This window comes from Ranitomeya variabilis, chromosome 4 (assembly GCF_051348905.1).
Source record: "Ranitomeya variabilis isolate aRanVar5 chromosome 4, aRanVar5.hap1, whole genome shotgun sequence".
NCBI lineage: Eukaryota > Metazoa > Chordata > Amphibia > Anura > Dendrobatidae > Ranitomeya > Ranitomeya variabilis.
The window spans coordinates 454,172,978-454,189,602 of NC_135235.1; the positions used below are offsets into that span (position 1 = coordinate 454,172,978).

Genomic DNA, 16,625 nt, shown 5'->3' on the forward strand with positions numbered 1-16,625 from the left:
CCCTGATGTGCCTAAACAATGGAAACCCCAATTCTAACTGAAACCCTAACCCAAACACACCCCTAATCCCAACCACACCCCTAACCCCAACCCTAACCACACCCCTAACTCCAACACAACCCTAACCCTAATCCCAACCATAACCCTAACCACACCCCTAACCCTGACACACCCCTAACCCTAATCCCAACCGTAAATGTAATCCAAACCCTAACCCTAGCCCTAACCCTAGCCCTAACCCTAGCCCTAACCCAAACCCTAACCCTAGCCCTAACCCTAGCCCTAACCCTAACCCTAACCCTAACCATAACCCTAGCCCTAACCCTAGCCCTAACCCTAATGGGAAAATGGAAATAAATACATTTTTAATTTTTTTTTTTTTTCCCTAACTAATAGTGATACCTCATTTAGATTATTTTTTTATGTTTTGGTGCTTTTATACGATAAAAACTATTTTATAGAAAAAAGAATTATTTTTGCATCGCTTCTTTCTGAGGACTATAACTTTTTTATTTTTTCACTGATGATGCTGTATGGTGGCTCGTTTTTAGCGGGACAAGATGACGTTTTCAGCGGTACCATGGTTATTTAAATCTGTCTTTTTGATCGTGTGCTATTCCACTTTTTGTAAAAAAAATGATTTAATTTTTTACTTTGCCCCAGGGGGGCATCACATTATATTGACAGATCGCTGATCTGACACTTAGCTGTGCACTGTGTCAGATCAGCGATCACACAGGCACAGCAGGGAGGCTTCCTGACGCCTGCTCTGAGCAGGCGCTGGTAAGCCACCTTCCTGCAGGACCCGGATGCAGCCTCGCGGCCATTTTGGATGTGGGCCTGCAGACAGGAGGAGGTAAGAGACCCACGGAGCATCGCGATCACATCACGTTGCTCTGAGGGTCTCAGGGTCCCCTCCCTGCGCGATGCTTCCCTATACCGCCGGAACACTGCGATCATGTTTGATTGCAGTGTGCAGGGGGTTAATGTGCCAGGGACAGTCCGTGACCGCTCCTGGCACATAGTGCTGGATGTCAGCTGCGATAGTCAGCTGACACCCTGTCGCGATCGGCCATGCTCCCCCCGTGAGCGCGGCTGATCGCACTGGACGTACTATCCCGTCACTGGGAATTAAGTCCCAGGTCACCTTGATGGGATAGTACGTCCAATGGGATTAAGGGGTTAAAGGGCTGTCCATGTGGAATGAGAGCTAGTGTAAATTTTCTTATTTTTTATGTTCTCTGTCAAAAAAGTGACATCAGAGGTGTCTGGCAAATGCTTGTCCGCCAGTTCAACTGAAGTAGTAACCACTTTCAACTATTAGTTTATATATATATATATATTGTAGCAAAACCAGGTAGAACTGGGTTAAATCCTAGCACTGCAGGTCTTAATTTGATGCACCTAGGTGCTTTGACTAAGAACAAGGGCCTGTGTTCTCTAGGTGTGTCAGTCTGCTGGATTTTGAGCAGACTGCAGTGTGTTGAGTTGGTGAGTGACCAGACAAAATGTGAGCTATAGCTGGGAGAGACACAAGCCAGTGTCGTCTATGACTAGAGACTGCACAAGTCAGCCAGGAAAGCTGAGCAGTCTGTGTGTTTGAGCTGCAGAATAACATGTGGAAGCTGCAGCCTGTTCAGTGTGAACTGCACATGGAGCTAAACATTTCTTCTTGGAGCTAGAAGCTGATGGAGTTTAGGGTGAAGGTGATACCGAGACTAGTAGGACTTTACCTCTTATTTGAATAAAGTTTGCTCCTGGAGAAAGGACTATAAACTGTTTTGGTGATCCCTCACTGATATATACAGTATGTGTCTGCTGGATGAACTGTTGATTTGCTCGGATACCTTTGTGTCCTGAAGAGGCTGTTTTGGTTTTGAATCTCTTGAAGTTTTATGAAAGTAATAAAACTGCACATGTTTGGACTGAACTGCATTGCCTGTGTGAACACTACCTAATGCCTACCTGAGAGCGTGAATCCCTACAATATGTACTTTATTAGCTCTATCTACTGAATTATTATATTCCTTCTCCTGCCTCATCTTGGTAAAATCAAATGCTTTTTTGTCATGTTGTGTTCATTTTTCTTCTTCTTTCTCTTGCTATTTATTATATGTTCTCTTCCTATTATGTGCATACTTATATTTACCCTTTTCTATTGAAGAGACCCTTAGATCCCTTACTGAGATTCTTGACCTTACTGTGGTACATGTCCGGTCGGCACTCTTCTCTCCTGTAATAATGCTCTTGTTTCTACAGGCGACCGCCGACCATCTCTCTAATTTCTTTTTGGCTTACCTTAAAAAAAAAGTACTGTCCTGTCTGACGACTCTGCTCTGAAACTAACCTTCTCAGTCAATCATTTTTTTTCTGTAGCTCTTCATGCCCCTGAAGCTTAGTATTTCCAAGCTCTACCAGTGTTGCCATTTTCAGCTATTTCTGTTCTTGCTCAGTGACCCCATTTTTCTGCCTTTAGAGTTCTGTAGAGCTTTACATTTTCTTGTATTTTGCAGCCTTTCTGTAAAGTTTCTTAGCTAAATTTTCTCTCATTATAGCTTTTCTATGTCAACCTAATGTCTTATATCTTAGATTTAACATTTTATCAAATATATTGGATGACTGTCAGATATACCAGCCTATTAAATCTAAACATACTGTACATGCTTAGATCACCCAAGCATTTATGTTTTATGTCCACATAGGTCATAATAGGGAGAGCAGTTAGACACTTTCTTGTCTCTGCCTTAGGAGTTACATCAGTTTACAATATATTTACAATTAATCATTATTTCCCCCAAGATCAGTTGACCTAGCTATACATAGAGCACCAAAATTGCTCCCCTTCCTATTCTAATTACATCCCTATCAAACAACCTGTTTCATCTTATTGCAGGGTTTATATAACTTTTCCAATGTTTACTTCTGTTTTGCTGATCCTGTTTTCCTTCTGTTTAATTATTTAGGACTCCCTGTGCCACATTGTATACACTTATTCCAAATGCAAATGATAATTAACACATTGGTTGAAAAAGATATCAGCTGGGTAATACCAGATATTGTCATTCTTCATAGGACCATACTTCTGTATCAAGCCAACATTGCTGGTTAGGTTAGCACAGATCTGGCAGATTTAAGGTGACCTAAGGCATGAGATAAGCTAAAGGTCAAACTGATTATGTGGATAAAAAATGTTCAACCTTAAAGAGAATCTTTCACTCAACTCAACATGTTGCCCAAACCATGGGCATAATGAGTCAGAGCCTGACTGCATGATTGCTGGAGTGTTTTAGAGAAAACATAGCTTGAAGATCTGGCTGGGGACTGTAGGGAAACCACCCACAACCGGGATCTTCCTGTACTACTTTAGCTGACTGACAGGTCTCTCCCATGTCTGTACATAGCAAAGACCTGTCAACCACCTAGAACGGAACTAGAAAAGCCAGCCAGTTGAGTTGCGAGGCTAGTCTCATCTCTCCCTGTGGGCTCCAGCCAGATTTCAAACAGTTTTCTCTTTAGATGCTCTTTAGATGCTGTCACATTTTAGAGAAAAATATAATTGGCTACATTCATACAGCCAGGCTCTGATTCATGCTGCCCATGGTTTTGGCAGCATGAATCACTGACAGGTTCCCCTTAACTCTCTCATAAACAGGCATGGTCAACTTGCTTGCACATGTTATTTCATTAGTCAGAGGGAGATAGTCACCTCTTCAGGGGAAAAAATAGGATCGGAAAAGTAGAAATCTAGAAAAGTAGAAATCTAGGCCTTTGAACATTCTTTACTTGTTCTGTCTCCCTTTGAACAATCACCATACAGCCCCCTTCAGACATTACTTGCTAATGGATTGAAATCAGCTAAAAAAGTGCTTGATAATTGCAGTTCTGGGAAACACTTGCCCACTTGCAGGGGCAGAACTATCAATATTTTCGAGGGAAATGATTCAGGAGAAGTTTTATTTTATTCATTGGCTTGAAGACTAGTGGGCAGTCTTATCAATTATTGACTGTTTTCCGTTTATAAGTGTGAATACAGAGCAAGCTGTCAATCATTGAGTAAGTCCACCCATTGGACTCCTAACGCCAAAACGAAGTAGAATTTAAATGAGAAAGAATTACTGCTGAATCTTTTTTGCAAACGTATACATCATTCTTCTCAGTTTTTTATGCTATATAATATCATACTGTTAACTTCTGGTGGCTCAGTGGTTAGCACTGCAGCCTTGCAGCGCTGGAGTCCTGGGTTCAAATCCCACCAAAGGACATCTGCAAGGAGTTTGTATGTTCACCCCATGTTTGTGTGGGTTTCCTTCAGGTTCTCCAGTTTCTTCCCACTCTCCAAAGACATACTGATAGGGAATCTAGATTGTGAGCCCCATTGGGGGCAGTGATGATGCCTGTAAAGCGCTGTGGAATTAATGGCACTATATGCGTGAGTAAAATAAATAAATATTTATTGTGACAGGTCACCTTTAATGATTTTTATATATAATAGAAATTAAACTTAGTTTAGTTTTCCTCAACTGGAAAATAACAAAACCAAGACCTCAATGATTTTGTGTCAAAGAAAGGCTGACAACTTTCTTTTTTTGCTACCAGGAGTCAAAATAATATTTGGGGTGCATATAAAATATTATGTCTGCAGTAGCATAGCAAGTTATACAGCTGTATCTTCCCAAATAGAATTCACTAATAATTTATTATGGAGAGAACAACAGACAATCATATTAAAGTAAGTAAGCAGCGGGAATATAAAAATAATCCAAAGTAGTATGAGAAAGCAAGCCTTTCCAAATTTTTATGATAAGTATTATTACCACTGTCATCATAGGGGCAACTTTTGGTATATCAGAGGAAATTAATGATTAAAACCTCCACTATGGATTTAGTCGCACATCTGCAACAAATCCCCAGACAGAATCTGCATATGTTACTTTCCGATTTTGTTGCAAATTTTACTCTACTGCATTTACTAGGCATTGAATACGCTAAAATCCGCAATGGAAATCCAATAATTAATGAGCTACAGATTTGAAATCTGTACCATGCTTTCATTTTCTTGCAGAATTTTTGAATTTTTTCCAGAATGTGTGACTCAGATATTGAAAAACCCATTTACTTATACTGTAAATTGCTGCAGATTTTCAGTACAGAATCTGCACAGCAAATCCACGACAAATCCGCAACGTTTGAACTTGGCTTTACTGTTATCATGCTTACGGTGATGGATAGACAGTACACCTAAAACTGGATAATCAGCAACTCCTCCAGAATGTCTGGGAGATTGCTAGATAAAGGGGACACTTTCTTCCAGCCTAATCTCTCCGGTGCCCTATGTCCTGTTAAGCAAAGTTGGTCCTAGCATTTGTTTGCGGCAGTGCTCAATATTGAAGATGATTACATGTGCTGCAGAGTAGCAACAGGAGAGTAGGTGAGTATCTCCAGTCTAGTATGATGTCTACATTTCTTTTAGAGGGTCTGAGAAATTATAAAGGGGGTCGTATGCACAATTTGTGATCTAAAAGTGCATTAGGTTGGGAGTCAATATAATTTTGTAGGTCATGAGGTGAAACCCTTTGCAGATTCAAATGTTGCTTTTTAGAATCTCCTTGATGTCTCTTACCAAAAGTTGGTAAATATTCTGTAACTATGTAGACACAAAGGTCTGATAGGATTGTGCACAATGTATATAGTCACTGCTGTCAGTCAGTAGTAAGGAGGGCGGAAGGAGGTGGGAGAGGAGGGGCCGCTTCTATTCTCCAAATTACATATCATTGCACACTTTATTGTGTCCGTTATCGTAGAACCTTGTCCTGGATTTAATCTGATGTACAGTCAACATCTTAAAAAGATGGAGGTTGTCAGGTTTACACAAAAACAAATTCAATATTTATTAGTGGCTAATCTCCTTCTATAGTACCTGGCATTATATGAAAGATCCTTAAAGTGATTGTCCCAGTTTATCATGAAAGTCTGCAGGCATACTATGTGACTGCAGACTTGTAAATCCTCACATCGTGCACAGTGCGCGCTGTCAGGATTCTCCGGTGCCGGGAGCAGGTGGTCATGTGACCACAAGTACGCGATATGCATACTCCCAGCCTCATTTTAAATTCACAATATGCGGCCTTGCTCAATTCACTTGCTTTGAATGAAGCCACGCACATCTAGTTGGAAGATGGCTGAGAGTATGCATACCGCATACTAGTGGTCTCATGACTGCCCAGATTCGCTGTTGGCACCTGAAAAGCCTCCAACACACGCACACTGTACAGTTTCACAAGTCTGTAGTCACTTACAGTGACCGCAGACTTTCGTGAAAAACATTGGCAACCACTTTAACCTTTGCTAGCTCCTGAGCCATAATCAGGTTGGACAGTTGGTGCTTGGCCACAGGATACATTACAAGGGAAAGATTTAATAATAGATATGACCACAGAATCATAGAATGTTAGAGTTGGAAGGGACCTCCAGGGTCATCGTGTCCAGCCCCCTGCTCAATGCAGGATTCACTAGCCCACCTCAGACAGATGTCTGTTCAGCCTCTGTTTGAAGACCAATAGATAAAACTCTAAAACTCTAAAGCCCTCCATATACATTAGACTAACCTTTATCTTGAGAGCCACATTGCATTTTAAGAAATGCTCACAAGCCACAATCTATGTGAAAAATCATAGAAGCCATATTGCGACCAATCATCGAAAGCTAGTCATTGAAGGGTTAGGCTAGGTTCACATTGAGTTAACAGCAGCTCGTTCAACACATGCGTTAAATGGGCTGCGTTAACGCAAGTGCCAACATGCCATCGCGCTAGCGCTGATAGAGCTAGCAGATGCTCTATCTGCGCTAGTGGTGACGGACCCGGAAACGCTGCAGCCCGCGTCCCAGCGTCCGTCACTCAATGACGGCACATCGCTAGCGCACGCCCATTTTGGGCATGCGATAGCGATGCGCCCGAAATAGAGATTAATGGCAGCGTTAACGGACTGCGTTACACCGCGTTATGCCGTGGTGTAACGCAGTCCGTCTAACGGACTGCCCTAACGTAATGTGAACCCAGCCTATCACTAGTTGTTAGAGGGTTATTCTGGGTTTTCCAGGTTAATGTGGGTCAGTGGGCGAGTTTCTACTAGCCTTTCCTATGTGTCATTGAGACGGCTGTTGTAAAACTTGGGACATTCATGTCTTCACATTTTGAAATTGACTTGCTCGTGTGCTGCTCCATCTGATTGTCCACATAGTGACTGCTGTTTCCATGTATTATCTTAGCCTGTAAATCAGATCAGTCTGATTTTTTTTGTGCAACACAAAGTCTGGTATTTGATAGTTCATGGCTCAAAAATAAGTTTCAGTGTAGCTTCAGGCTGAATTGAGACATATGTATAACAAAGTCACACCGTGATATTTCAGACTGACTGCTGGACTCCTGACCCGAATTCAACAGCCTCATATGCATACAGTATATAAGACTGTTAAGTTCAGGTCAGAAGACCCACAGTTAGTCCTTAAAATGGCGGTTTCAGGCTGTGATATATATGGATGCCTGAATGAGGCCTTTTGCCGAATTTGGTCATCTGTGTTTTACAGTCCAAGCACGGACCATTATGCATATAGTAACTGTGGGTTTCCTGAATTCGACAGTCTCACAGGGATATAGATACCTCCCAACTATGAACGATAAGAAAGAGGGACACATTCTACGGTGTGGCAATTTCTATTTTATGCCAAGTCAGTAACCTAACCTCACCTTCAACATACTTTATTTGCGCCTACACTGAAATATTGAAGCCCGCTAGTGTTCTCACACAGTATGGTACCCTTTTCATGGTCCCTACAGTGCTCCCCCCATACAGTTTGATGCCCCCACACAATACGATGCCCCACAAACACAGTTTGAGGTCTCCACAGTGTATATAGCCCTGCTCCTCATTTCCAATGTCTAGCTACTGGATCTCTCCTCTACTGTTCAGTCTATGCAGAGACTGCCAGGACCTGTCGGACATGTGAGAATGTCACATGACAACAGCAAACAACAAAATATTCGTATTGCGCTTTTCTCATATTGGGGCCAAAGCACTGAAGGGTCCTGGCTGGATCTACAGTCTCTGCATGCACTGAATGGTGAATGAATGGTGGAGCAGGGATCTGAGGGTTCTCTGCTCCACTGTTATATTCAGCAGTAACTGTCCTGAGATGAAAGATAAAGATGAAGTCAGGACATAGCCCCTACTTACTACTTTGTCTGAAGGCGGAGACAGTGATGAGGTGTACTGGGGCAAAAGGGGGGTGCTTGGAACTTTTGTAGGTTTTTTATTTTTTTCCATATTTTTAAAAACTTTTTGTTTTCACTTGTGAGCATATTTAATAGTCTCCTTAGGGTACTTGAAGCTGCGATCATCTGGTTGCCTGTGCTATACATAACAGTGCTGAAGCACTGGTACAGTATGTATAGCAGAAATCACGATCTCCTATGAATGCTGGCCATGAACCGGCGTTCACAAGAGGATTGTAATGGCAGCTAAGGGGGTCTCCTGCAGACCGCTGGCTGTCATGACAACCCATCAGCACCATGTCACAGGCATGCTGATGAGTGGGAATAATGACACGCTCACTGCCAGCATGTGTTAAATGCCGATGTCAGAGACTGACAGTTTGATTTAACAGGTTAAAAACCACCGGCAGCTGTTAAAGGCTCATGATGGCTGATCAAATCAGCCATCATGTGCGGGGAAAGATGCGGGCTCATTGTGTGAGCCCGTATTAAAGGCAAGGAGCCAACATATGAGGTATCAGTACGTCATATGTTGGTAAAGGTACCTTCACACGAAGCGACGCTGCAGCGATAGCGACAACGATGCCGATCGCTGCAGCGTCGCTGTTTGATCGCTGGAGAGCTGTCACACAGACCGCTCTCCAGCGACCAACGATGCCGAAGGCCCCAGGTAACCAGGGTAAACATCGGGTTACTAAGCGCAGGGCCGCGCTTAGTAACCCGATGTTTACCCTGGTTACCAGCGTAAAAGTAAAAAAAACAAAGCACATACTTACATGCGTCCCCCAGCGTCTGCTTCCTGACACTGACTGAGCTCCGGCCCTAACAGCACAGCGGTGCTTTCACTTTCACTTTAGGGCCGGCGCTCAGTAAGTGTCAGGAAGCAGACGCTGGGGGACGCATGTAAGTATGTGCTGTTTGTTTTTTTTACTTTTACGCTGGTAACCAGGGTAAACATCGGGTTACTAAGCGCGGCCCTGCGCTTAGTAACCCGATGTTTACCCTGGTTACCAGTGTAAAACATCGCTGGGTATCGTTGCTTTTGCTTTCAAACACAACGATACACAGCGATCGGACAACCAAATAAAGTTCTGGACTTTATTCAGCGACCAGCGACATCACAGCAGGATCCTGATCGCTGCTGCGTGTCAAACAAAACGATATCGCTAGCCAGGACGCTGCAACGTCACGGATCGCTAGCGATGTCGTTTCGTGTGAAGGTACCTTTAGAGGTTGATATAATGAGTTCATTCAACAGTCTAATGCGTATGAGGCCACTGGACAATTGATTGTTGGGGGAGTTAAGGATCCGACATGTCCAGTTTCAGACTGCCAATCCTTTTGTTGTCCTGGAGATTAGACATGTTTGGCAGCAGCTTTCTCATAGAGAAGACAGGAGGGTTCAGCCGAGCGTTCCTATGTATGGGAAAGCCTGCCAAGATGGCTCCTGGTCAAACAATCATCTAATGTCTACAGCGGGCTTAACTCTATGCTCTAAAGCAAGTCAAACATTTAGATAGCTGTAACCTGAACCCTGATACACCGCAGACCCCATCCATGTGCATGCTCTGCTCAGCATCTGTGTAAGTTCTTTATAGGGAGGGAGAATTCAGCTACAGTCAGACGCTTCTGGCTGAACCTTATCTCCCATGAGAACAAAGCGATTGGGCATATTTAAATTGTAACAAACTGATTATTCTTCCCCTCAACATCTAACATTAAAATTTAGGACAACCCCAATATACTGTACATTAGATAGACCACTAATCCCATCACATTGCATGTGATATGGTCTCTTGACCCTGGTGGCAATGTACAGTCATACCATGACATTCCTGGTGTCACTAATGTACCATAGAATGCTTAACTTCCAACAGCTGATGAGCCTCACTCAGGGGCCTGGGACAACGCTATTCGGTGCACGGTGATACTCACCTTGCCTCCTGGGTCCCACGCTGCGTCCTGTCTCCTTTTCTGGGTCTTCAGCCGCTCTGGGGATCCCGTTCCCTGCGCACACACGCTAGGCCGCTTAGGTCGTGGTCACACGCACTCCCGGCTTCTTTATGATGACGGGTTGTACTAACCCAGAAGCGCTGTCCTGCCTGGGCAGTGGCCTCCGGGTATATCAGGTCGCTTCCTGCTAGAGGAAGCGCCTGATTGTTATTGTGCTTTTCTGTGCTCTCTTCAGTTCCACTTTGGTTTCTGTATGTCAGGGCCCAGTACGCTTTCAGTGTGTGCGTGCTCTGCTCTGTCCCTGTACGCTTCCAGTGTGTGCGTGTTCTGCTCAGTCCCTGTACGCTTCCAGTGCGTGCTCTTTTCAGTCCCTGTACGCTTCCAGTGTGTGCGTACTCTGCTCCATCCCTGTACACTTCCAGTGCGTACTCAGCCATGCTCAGTCCCAGTATTCCTCCAGTGCATGCCCTGCTCCGTCCAGGATCCGGTACCCTCTGTGTGAACCCCACCGTTTCCTGGGTCCCGGGTTTTCTCTGTGGCTGCTCTGCCCGTCTGGTCCTCGGTGAGTTCCCTGATTCTCTTCGTTATCCTCGAGTCGCCCCTCTTGCACAAGCTATCGCGGTGTATCTCCCTCCTAGGCTTGTCCCTAACGGTCCCTGTATAGGGGTTGGTTCCACCTGGTCAGCTCGCCTGGGAACGGTCGTCACCACGATCCAGTGTGTCCACTCCAGGAATCATAACAAACGCCTTGTTCCCGAGACACTGGATGGTGCCCAAGACACTGGATGGTGAATACTGCATTATATGGATATCCCACTGGTTTCAATTGATACATTATAATGCTCCATTTATCTCTTAGCCATGCAGCAAGAAATGTATCACTTTCTTATAGATCCTACCAGAGGTATTAGCTGATTCCTAGGGGTCTCCGCAGAAGAGCACCTTATGATCAGTTCACAGTCAACAAACCCTTCTTACTAGAATGGCTTGTCCAATCTCCTTTTATGTTTATAATATAAGATCCAAAAAGACTTTTACATATAGCATTACAGTTTGTGACTAGGTGCCTATGCTTTTTGCTATGACATTTCTTGCCCCTTTTTCAAAAAATGTGTCCCAATGTTTCACTTTTTTACCTACTGATCTAACATGTACTTATATTTCTAACATCTCAGTTGTAAATATTCACTATGGTATGTGCTCACATAATCAGCAAACTGTATATATTCCAAGAGTGTCTAATATATCATATTATTGTTAGCAGATTGTGCGATACCATAAAAATGTTTTCTATATTATAATCTTATAACATCTTACAATGTGGTAATAATATATATTACCACAATGTGTCTACTATATAATTGTCTAAGGGTCACTTCCATCTTTCTGTCTGTCTGTCTGTCACGGAAATCCCAAGTCGCTGATTGGTCGCGGTAAAACAGCCACGACCAATCAGCGATGGGCACAGTCTGGAGGCAAAATGGCCGCTCCTTCCTCCACGCAGTCAGTGCAAGCTCTATACTCCCCGCTCACACAGGGTTAATGGCAGCGTTAGCGGACCGCGTTATGCCGCGGTGTGACATAAAAGTACGCAAAGAAAATGGGAGACGTTTATTAGCATCCTGGATAGGACCTGTGCACAGTATATACCGTATGGGAATAAACATACTAGAAATAGGAGGAAACCAATATGGCTAAATAGAGCTGTAAGGGGCGCAATAAGTGACAAAAAGAAAGCATTTAGAGAATTAAAGGAAGTAGGTAGTGATGAGGCATTAAATAAATACAAAAAATTTAATAAATTCTGTAAAAAGCAAATCAAGGCAGCAAAAATTGAGACAGAGAGACTCATTGCCAGAGAGAGCAAAAATAACCCCAAAATATTCTTTAACTACATAAATAGTAAGAAACTAAAAAATGATAGTGTTGGCCCCCTTAAAAATAGTCTGGGTGAAATGGTGGATGAGGATGAGGAAAAAGCCAATATGCTAAATGACTTTTTTTCATCAGTATTTACAAAAGAAAATCCCATGGCAGCCAATATGACTAGTGATAAAAATTCCCAATTAAATGTTACCTGCATAACCCAGCAGGAAGTACGGCGGCGTCTAAAAATCACAAAAATTGACAAATCTCCGGGCCCGGATGGGATCCACCCCCGAGTACTGCAGGAATTAAGTACAGTCATTGATAGACCATTATTTTTAATCTTTAAAGAGTCCATAATAACAGGGTCTGTACCACAGGACTGGCGTATAGCAAATGTGGTGCCAATATTCAAAAAGGGGACAAAAAGTGAACTCGGAAATTATAGGCCAGTAAGTTTAACCTCTACTGTGGGTAAAATCCTGGAGGGCATTCTAAGGGATGCTATACTGGAGTATCTGAAGAGGAATAACCTCATGACCCAGTATCAGCACGGGTTTACTAGGGACCGTTCATGTCAGACTAATTTGATCAGCTTCTATGAAGAGGTAAGTTCCGGACTGGACCAAGGGAACCCAGTAGATGTAGTGTATATGGACTTTTCAAACGCTTTTGATATGGTGCCACATAAAAGGTTGATACATAAATTGAGAATAATGGGGATAGGGGAAAATATGTGCAAGTGGGTTGAGAGCTGGCTCAGGGATAGGAAACAAAGGGTGGTTATTAATGGAGCACACTCGGACTGGGTCACGGTTAGCAGTGGGGTACCACAGGGGTCAGTATTGGGCCCTCTTCTTTTTAACATATTTATTAATGACCTTGTAGGGGGCATTCAGGGTAGAATTTCAATATTTGCAGATGACACTAAACTCTGCAGGCTAATCAATACAGAGGAGGACAATTTTATATTACAGGATGATTTATGTAAACTAGAAGCTTGGGCTGATAAATGGCAAATGAGCTTTAATGGGGATAAATGTAAGGTCATGCACTTGGGTAGAAGTAATAAAATGTATAACTATGTGCTTAATTCTAAAACTCTGGGCAAAACCATCAATGAAAAAGACCTGGGTGTATGGGTGGATGACAAACTCACATTCAGTGGCCAGTGTCAGGCAGCTGCTACAAAGGCAAATAAAATAATGAGATGCATTAAAAGAGGCATAGATGCTCATGGGGAGAACATAATTTTACCTCTATACAAGTCACTAGTGCGACCACACTTAGAATACTGTGCACAGTTCTGGTCTCCGGTGTATAAGAAAGACACAGCTGAACTGGAGCGGGTGCAGAGAAGAGCGACCAAGGTTATTAGAGGACTGGGGGGTCTGCAATACCAAGATAGGTTATTACACTTGGGGCTATTTAGTTTGGAAAAACGAAGACTAAGGGGTGATCGTATGTTAATGTATAAATATATGAGGGGACAGTACAAAGACCTTTCTGATGATCTTTTTAATCATAGACCGGTGACAGGGACAAGGGGGCATCCTCTACGTCTGGAGGAAAAAAGGTTTAAGCATAATAACAGAAGTGGATTCTTTACTGTAAGAGCAGTGAGACTATGGAACTCTCTGCTATGATGTTGTAATGAGAGATTCATTACTTAAATTTAAGAGGGGACTGGATACCTTTCTGGAAAAGTATAATGTTACAGGGTATATACAGTGGGGCAAAAAAGTATTTAGTCATTCAGCAATAGTGCAAGTTCCACCACTTAAAAAGATGAGAGGCGTCTGTAATTTACATCATAGGTAGACCTCAACTATGGGAGACAAACTGAGAAAAAAAAAATCCAGAAAATCACATTGTCTGTTTTTTTATCATTTTATTTGCATATTATGGTGGAAAATAAGTATTTGGTCAGAAACAAAATTTCATCTCAATACTTTGTAATATATCCTTTGTTGGCAATGACAGAGGTCAAACGTTTTCTGTAAGTCTTCACAAGGTTGACACACACTGTTGTTGGTATGTTGGCCCATTCCTCCATGCAGATCTCCTCTAGAGCAGTGATGTATTTGGCTTTTCGCTTGGCAACACGGACTTTCAACTCCCTCCAAAGGTTTTCTATAGGGTTGAGATCTGGAGACTGGCTAGGCCACTCCAGGACCTTGAAATGCTTCTTACGAAGCCACTCCTTCGTTGCCCTGGCGGTGTGCTTTGGATCATTGTCATGTTGAAAGACCCAGCCACATTTCATCTTCAATGCCCTTGCTGATGGAAGGAGGTTTGCACTCAAAATCTCACGATACATGGCCCCATTCATTCTTTCATGTACCCGGATCAGTCGTCCTGGCCCCTTTGCAGAGAAACAGCCCCAAAGCATGATGTTTCCACCACCATGCTTTACAGTAAGTATGGTGTTTGATGGATGCAACTCAGTATTCTTTTTCCTCCAAACACGACAAGTTGTGTTTCTACCAAACAGTTCCAGTTTGGTTTCATCAGACCATAGGACATTCTCCCAAAACTCCTCTGGATCATCCAAATGCTCTCTAGCAAACTTCAGACGGGCCCGGACATGTACTGGCTTAAGCAGTGGGACACGTCTGGCACTGCAGGATCTGAGTCCATGGTGGCGTAGTGTGTTACTTATGGTAGGCCTTGTTACATTGGTCCCAGCTCTCTGCAGTTCATTCACTAGGTCCCCCCGCGTGGTTCTGGGATTTTTCCTCACTGTTCTTGTGATCATTCTGACCCCACGGGGTGGGATTTTGCATGGAGCCCCAGATCGAGGGAGATTATCAGTGGTCTTGAATGTCTTCCATTTTCTAATTATTGCTCCCACTGTTGATTTCTTCACTCCAAGCTGGTTGGCTATTGCAGATTCAGTCTTCCCAGCCTGGTGCAGGGCTACAATTTTGTTTCTGGTGTCCTTTGACAGCTCTTTGGTCTTCACCATAGTGGAGTTTGGAATCAGACTGTTTGAGGGTGTGCACAGGTGTCTTTTTATACTGATAACAAGTTTAAACAGGTGCCATTAATACAGGTAATGAGTGGAGGAAAGAGGAGACTCTTAAAGAAGAAGTTACAGGTCTGTGAGAGCCAGAAATCTTGATTGTTTGTTTCTGACCAAATACTTATTTTCCACCATAATATGCAAAAATGATAAAAAAAACAGACAATGTGATTTTCTGGATTTTTTTTTCTCAGTTTGTCTCCCATAGTTGAGGTCTACCTATGATGTAAATTACAGACACCTCTCATCTTTTTAAGTGGTGGAACTTGCACTATTGCTGACTGACTAAATACTTTTTTGCCCCACTGTATATTAGATTCCTTGATAAGGCGTTGATCCAGGGAACTAGTCTGATTGCCGTATGTGGGGTCGGGAAGGAATTTTTTTCCCCATGGTGGAGCTTACTCTTACCACATGGGTTTTTTTTGCCTTCCCCTGGATCAACATGTTAGGGCATGTTAGGCTATGGGTTGAACTAGATGGACTTAAAGTCTTCCTTCAACCTTAATAACTATGTAACTATGTAACGCACTCCGTTAATGCTGCTATTAACCCTGTGTGACCAACTTTTTTACTATTGATGCTGCCTATGCAGCATCAATAGTAAAAAGATCTAATGTTAAAAATAATAAAAAAAATAAAAAATATTTATATACTCACCGTCCGTCGGCCCCCCGGATCAGGAACAGGCCTTTCCCGCTCCTCGCGACGCTCCGATGACCGCTCCATGCATTGCAATCTCGCGAGATGATGACGTGCAGTCTCGCGAGACCGCTACATCATCATCTCGCGAGACCGCAATGCACTCTTGGGACTGGAGCGCGCGAGGAGCATCAATAAACGCTTCGCCTGGATCCGGGGACCAACGGTAGGTGAGTATATAACTATTTTTTATTTTAATTCTTTTTTTAAACAGGGATATGATGCCCACATTGCTATATACTACGTGGGCCGTGCAATATACTACGTGGGCCGTGCAATATACTACGTGGGCCGTGCAATATACTACGTGGGCTGTGCAATATACTACGTGGGCTGTGCAATATACTACGTGGGCTGTGCAATATACTATGTGGCTGTGCAATATACTACGTGGGCTGTGCTATATACTACGTAGGCTGTGCTATATACTACGTGGGCTGTGTTATACACTACGTGGGCTGTGTTATACACTACGTGGGCTGTTATATACTACGTGGCCTGTGTTATACACTACGTGGGCTGTGTTATACACTATGTGGGCTGTGTTATATACTGCGTGCGTGGGCTGTTATATACTATGTGAGCTGTGTTATATGCTACGTGAGCTGTTATAAACTACGTGGCTGTTATATGCTATGTGGGCTGTTATACACTCTGTGGGCTGTGCTATATACTATGTGGCTGTGCTATATACTCCGTGGGCTGTGTTATCCCATAGAATGTAAGTCCGCAAGGACAGGGTTCTCTCCCCTATGTACCAGTCTGTCACTGTAAACTTGTTTACTGTAAATGATATTTATAACCCTGTAT

The 16,625-nt window shown here is 43.2% G+C and overlaps 1 protein-coding gene across 2 annotated transcripts in view; it reads left to right on the forward strand.

Annotated features, from left to right (window-relative positions):
- Positions 1–16,625, forward strand: part of DLGAP4 (DLG associated protein 4) — a 266,332-nt gene that overhangs the window by 69,278 nt on the left and 180,429 nt on the right. The gene's annotated exons all lie outside the window — the stretch shown is intronic.